The sequence below is a fragment of the Equus asinus genome, chromosome 8 (assembly GCF_041296235.1).
Source record: "Equus asinus isolate D_3611 breed Donkey chromosome 8, EquAss-T2T_v2, whole genome shotgun sequence".
In the NCBI taxonomy this organism is placed as follows: Eukaryota; Metazoa; Chordata; class Mammalia; order Perissodactyla; family Equidae; genus Equus; species Equus asinus.
Window position 1 is genome coordinate 37,350,165 of NC_091797.1, and position 6,000 is coordinate 37,356,164.

Here is a 6,000-nt window from a genome sequence, read left to right on the forward strand (position 1 = left end):
CAAAGTAACAAAGATTTGTGCTCCAATACTGTCAGACAGGAGCTAATTAGCACAGAGGCACCAAATCTTGTCAAAAATCAGGAAAATAACAGTCTGCTTTTTCTCAAGTAGCTATCAGTAAATTTCTCAGGTCTGCATTCAGAGATGCTGGATGCATCGTTTGCCTGTTTCTCAGTTTTGTGACAGCCTTTTACTGTTGATACTATAGCCTTCCCCTATTCCCTTTCTCAGGAAACCCCAGACAAATTGTGCATTCACGGGGGAAGACAGGTGGGGGCGCTGAGAGATCAGGCAGCCCCGAAACCGCTTTGGCATAGGACTACGTTACTGTGTCGGTATTTCTAGGGGGATCCCCCAGCGCCCCCCTGTAGCAATGAGACGAAAAATCTGAGGGAGAGGGAGCGCATTTCAAAATTCCAGCCGCTCTCCGGGATTCATAAACTCACGCACAGACAACTAAGACAAATCTCAGGGAGATGACTTCCCCATTTCCTCTCTCTCATCTTCGTAAATGTCTTTTCAACGTGTTATGCTAATCTCAACCTATTCCTAAAGTTAATCAACTGCCTCCAAAATTTCCCGCTCACTGAATCATCCAATTTAATGAGTTAAAATTTTAGAGCACTTAGAAAACTAGTGCCCAGCTCTCGGTCAACGGGAGGTTAAGAGCTCATGGACATTTTAAAAATCATTGAAAATTACATCGATTGTTATTTTGCACTTCGGATACCAAAACTGTTGCAGAACTAGGCAGAAAACACCTCATATGAAAATTAATTGTTACCTTGTATACAATTTAATGTTTAGTCTTTACAAGTTTCCTCTTCGCCGTGAGTGAAAATATGTAGGCCGGAAAATGAAAAAAGCAACCGTCTTCCCTGACCGGGAATCGAACCCGGGCCGCGGCGGTGAGAGCGCCGAATCCTAACCACTAGACCACCAGGGAAGGTGTGAGACAGTTCAGGAATTAGACTTAACAAGGCGAAGACTCCATACGTACAGCCGTGGTTCCCCCTTCCCAATCTACCAACGAATTCGTTCAAAAATCATATTCATTTATTCGTGGACCTCCTGTTCTACACCAACCAACAAAATCTGGACAAGAGGAAAGTGTAGCAACGCCAAAGAAAGAGTGATCAGGAGGCACGTAGCTGGGCGGGGCCTTTTTCTGCTCCGGATCTGTGCATTCAGCCGCGAATAAACTGTTAACTAAGTCGTCACGGCAGTTCAAATGTCATTAATTTGTAATTGTCTTCTTGTCTTTATTCTCGTAAACTAGTGAACCATTCGAAGACGAAAACCGTTTCTTAATTTATCTTTTGTTTCCTCAAAGTGCATGCTACGGTGTGTGTTTAAACTATACGTGTATTTAGCGAAGAATAAAACCTAAATGATAAAGCCTTTACGGCTTTTTTTAAAGCAGCGTGGGCGGAGCCGAAATAGCTCAGTTGGGAGAGCGTTAGACTGAAGATCTAAAGGTCCCTGGTTCGATCCCGGGTTTCGGCAGAAGGACGCCTTGTTTTAGACCTTGACTATTAAAATAACTCAGTACAAATATGAAAATACTCGTTGAACTGAAAAAAAGGGGAAGGTTTTTTCTCAAATTTCAAAGGCACAAGAAGATTGCGGAGTGAAACGGTTCTTCCAGTAGGAGAAGCCTAGGTATGGTCTTCAACATCTCACTAGATAAAAGAGACAGGGTCAAACGTGATGAAGGAAAACCACTTTCCCTTCTTTGTAGTATTTAGTATCTTCTTTCTGGCTTCGGGCTCTGTTCCACTTATGCCATTTTCCTTTTTCTCCAAACCTACTCCTTCTTCATTCCCATGAAGTTATTCCAACATCCATAAGCCAAAATCAAGGGGCCCCAAAGGATTTCTCTTCCTCCTGTTCATTTCTACTTCATGATCCCCTGCTTCCCCCAAATCTTATCTCTCTCAGGAAAGGAGACTGGTCCTCTAGATAGATATGGAAAAGAGAAGTTTAATATGAGGGATGCCAATTACCTTTTGTTCTTGGTTTCATGTCCCTTCAATGAACATTTATTAAGTGGACTCACATGCAACTCTGAAGAGAGAGAGGCAAGGCAGGGGAAACTGAGGAAACAAGGAAAGATTCCTGGAACAGAGAGCCATCTGAGTGCAACTGAAGAGGTGGCTCCTGGCAGGAAGTGGTGGTGTCAAAGCTGAGCCCTGCAGGAGAGAAGAGAGCCAGGATACTCCCTTGGCCTCCTTTTTCCCTGCCTCCTGATTTTGCTGTGTCAACATATCTCAACCTCTTCCTTCCTACTCAGAGCAAAAGTTTTCCCTCATTTCCAAGGCTGATTAATACTCCATCTGAGCTTTTGACACCTCTTCCCCTTCCATTCTGCCCTTGTGTCTTTGATCCTTCTCTCTTACCTGCCTCTCTTCAAACTACAGAATGCCTGAATCTCCCTCTTTAGACAACAAAACAAGAACACATGCCCTCCTGTCTTGCCCTCATGCTTTTTCCTTAGACTTATTCCTTCCACTCACCATCAAACTTGTTGCAAGAGCAGTATTTGTCTCCACTTCCTTGCCTCATCAGTTGCTCATCAGCTGATTTCTGCCTTCTAATCGCAGGATACCATTACCATCAACTTCCCAACTTTCAAATGCCTTGATGCTTTTTTAGCCCTAAACTTAATTTGTGCAGGTTGCAAACTATTGACAACCCTTCCTTCATGAAGCAATCTTCTTTTGGACCTTGGGACTCAACTCTCCCCCATTCTTCTCTGGCTGCTCTGTTTTAGTCTCCCTCCCCCCCCCCCCCACCCCACTTCTAAGGACGCTTTAAAAATGGCTACTTCTCAGTGTCATGATCTCCATCTTTTTTTAACTAAATTTTCAATTTTTAAATAATTGTAGATTCACATGCAGTTATAAGAAATAATACAGAGAGATCCCATGTACCCTTTACCTAGTTGCCCCCAATGGTAACAGCTTGCAAAACAATAGCACAATTTCATTACCAAGATATTGATATTGATAAAATCAAGATACCGATCCTTTCCATCAACACTAGGATCCCTCATGTTGCGCTTTCATAGCCACACTCAATTTCCTCCCGCGCCCCAACATCTGGCAACCACTAATCTGCTTTCCACTTCTATAACTCTGTAATTTCAAGAGTAATACATAGATGACACCACACAGGATGTAACCTATTGTGATTGGCTTTTGCACTCACTATAATTCTCTGGAGATTCATCCAGGTTGTTGGGTAAACCAATAGGTCGTTCTTTTTTATTTCTGAGTAGTATTCTGCCATATGAATTTACCATAGTTTATTTGAACATTCCCCCAGGACATTTGGGTTGTTTCTAGTTTTCAACTATTACAAATAAAGCTGCTATAAATATTTGCATACAGGTGTTTATGTAAACATCAGTCTTCATTTCTCTGGAATAAATGCCCACGAGTACAACTGCTAGATGGTATTGACTTGCGCATTTAGTTTTTAAAGAAACTGCCAAACTGTTTTGCAGAGTGGCTGCACCATTTTACATTCCCACCAGCAATGTACACAGCTTCATCAGCATTTGGTGTTGTCCCTAGTTTTATTTTAGCCATTCTGATAGGTGTATAGTGATGTCTCATTGTGTTTGTAATTTGCATTTCCTTAGTGGCTAATGATGTTTCTTTTGCTTATTTGCCAACTATCTATCTTCTTTGGTGAAAACTCTCTTTAGGTCTTTTGTCCAATCCAATAAGAACATTCATGTACAAGTTTTTGTGTGAGAAGTCCCTGAAAAGACCTTTTGCAAATCTGTCCTGGATTATATAGTTGTCGTGCAATGCAGTTCTTAGGTAGCAGTATTTACAACATGCAATACAGTCTTACTGTTTTAGGAAAGGCCCAGCACAGAGTGGAGAAATCCCCAGGATAGCCTCTAAGAGGAGTTTCTGACTGCATCACCCTCCCCTGTGCACAAAACTTAAAGATCAAGCATAGGTTAGTGTTAAAACACAAAACAAAACAACAGGCCCAAAATGGAGTCGCTTATGCTAAGTCCCAAGTCACCAAACCAAGACTTGATTACAGTTGCAGCTCTGTCAGAAATGGAATCTTAAATCAGTCAATCAGGAATCACCTGACCAGCACTAGTTAGGTAATCCGCCTAAGAGACCCCTGCCATTCCCTAAAGGAAAGTAACCTTGCAATAACAAACGTTTTTTCGCTTTGTTTGTTTGTTTTTGCCTAGTATAACTTCCTTGTTCCTGCTCCCTTCTGCCTATAAAAGTCTTTCATTCTCTATAGCTCCTCGGAGCTTCTTTCTATGGGCTAGATTGGATGCTGTCTAATTGGGATCAATTTTTGCTCAAATAAACTCTTAAAATGTTTAATGTGCCTCAGTTTACCTTTTAACAGTACTATGTACTGTTAGGTACACCGCCCCACCGGTCAAGTCAGGTGGTCTGCTATGTGCAAAAATAATGCTGGAGAATAACGACTTTAAAAATGAAAAGCCTTTAAAAAGAAGTTAAAGAAAAGAGACCGGGTCTCGTCGGATGTCCGGGCGGAACTGCAGGCATTGCTCGCAGGCGCGGTCCCACCGCCGCCCAGCACGGGGAGTTTGACCTGCTCCGTGTCCGGCCTGGGCCGGGTCCCCCCCTCCTTAGACAACCTGGTACCCCCGGGCTCCCCCGGGAGCCCCATGTTGGTGCCAGGCCCAGTGCGGACGCCCGCTCTACACAGCGCCGTAGCTCCGAACCCCCGGGCACCCACGATCCGCCGACCTCAGCCTCCCCAGGAGCTGGGATTACAGGCGCGCGCCACCGCGCCCGGCGCTGGGTGGGGCGGCGCGGCGGGCCTGGAGGCTGCGGCCGGTGGCCATGCAGCGCTGGGCGGCGCGACCTGCGCGGCGATTCCTGTATACCCAGCCCGCTGCCTCTTCTAGATTGCCAGAAGTGGCTGATAGAACGGAGATGAAGAGATACAGAAAGCACTGGCAGAGATGAGAATAAGCTTCCCTTGTCACGTTGTCCTCGGAATCTCTGCCAAAAGGTCAGTTAAACAAATGACCATAAATTTAATAAGGGGAAAATGTGAAGGACTGTGTTGAGCACCGAGCGTGCTCCGCAAACTTCGATGTGTATCTGAAATCACATGCGGATCTTGCTAAATGCTGTAGGTCTGAGTAGGGGTCTGAGATTCTGCATTTCTAAGAAAATCCCAGGTTAGGCCAATGCTGCTGATCAGCGGCCCGTCCTGCAAATGACAAGGTTGTGGAGGCTTTGGAACCTGACGGCTCTACACTTTTTCCTTTATTTTAACAGTCACAGCATTATGATATTAGAACATTAGAGTAAAGAGAAAAATAAAGGATACCCACAGTTCCAGCTCCACAAGTGAATATGGACAGTTCCCTTCTTCTTTTTTATATCTTGTCCTTACACAGACACAAGTTTTGGCATGGTTGAAACCATGACGTTTGTACAACGTCATTTTGGGTACATTTCCATTTTGTGGTAATAAATAAATATATGCAGAGAATTGTTCTATCACTACTTCCGTCAGCCAACATTTCCTGAGACCCTTCTTTGTGTCATCTATACTAGGTCCATCCGGGGAAGCTGAGAGTACAAGGTGCACTCTTCTAAGGAGCTTATGGCCCGATAAAGAATACAGACGAGTAAATCAGTGAGAATTAAGATGCACTCATATATTCTTCCATGGATGTAAGGGCAGAGAGAATCACCAATACCGGTACCTAACCTAAGACAGGGATGGTTAACTGGAGGTAATAGCTAAAATGAGTCTTAAAGATGAACTATAATTAGGCAGGTAAGGAAGGTGTGATAAATGTGACTTGTAATAATAAATATATATCTGGTCTTCAGTCACATTCCTGGGACAGACCTCATACAACACTTGGAATTTCCTTAGTGTAGAGAACCAGAAAGGTGACTTTTGTTATGTTAACGAGGCAACTTTTGGAAAGCCCCCTAGGTCACCTAAGGATGGGACCTGGTTGCC

The 6,000-nt window shown here is 43.9% G+C and overlaps 2 non-coding genes across 2 annotated transcripts; one reads left to right on the forward strand and one right to left on the reverse strand.

Annotated features, from left to right (window-relative positions):
- Positions 1-874: 874 nt before the first annotated feature.
- TRNAE-CUC (transfer RNA glutamic acid (anticodon CUC)) lies at positions 875-946 on the reverse strand. Its single transcript has one exon. It is a non-coding gene; the product is annotated as a tRNA-Glu (tRNA).
- Positions 947-1,433: 487 nt separating this feature from the next.
- Positions 1,434-1,506, forward strand: TRNAF-GAA (transfer RNA phenylalanine (anticodon GAA)). Its single transcript has one exon. It is a non-coding gene; the product is annotated as a tRNA-Phe (tRNA).
- Positions 1,507-6,000: the final 4,494 nt, after the last annotated feature.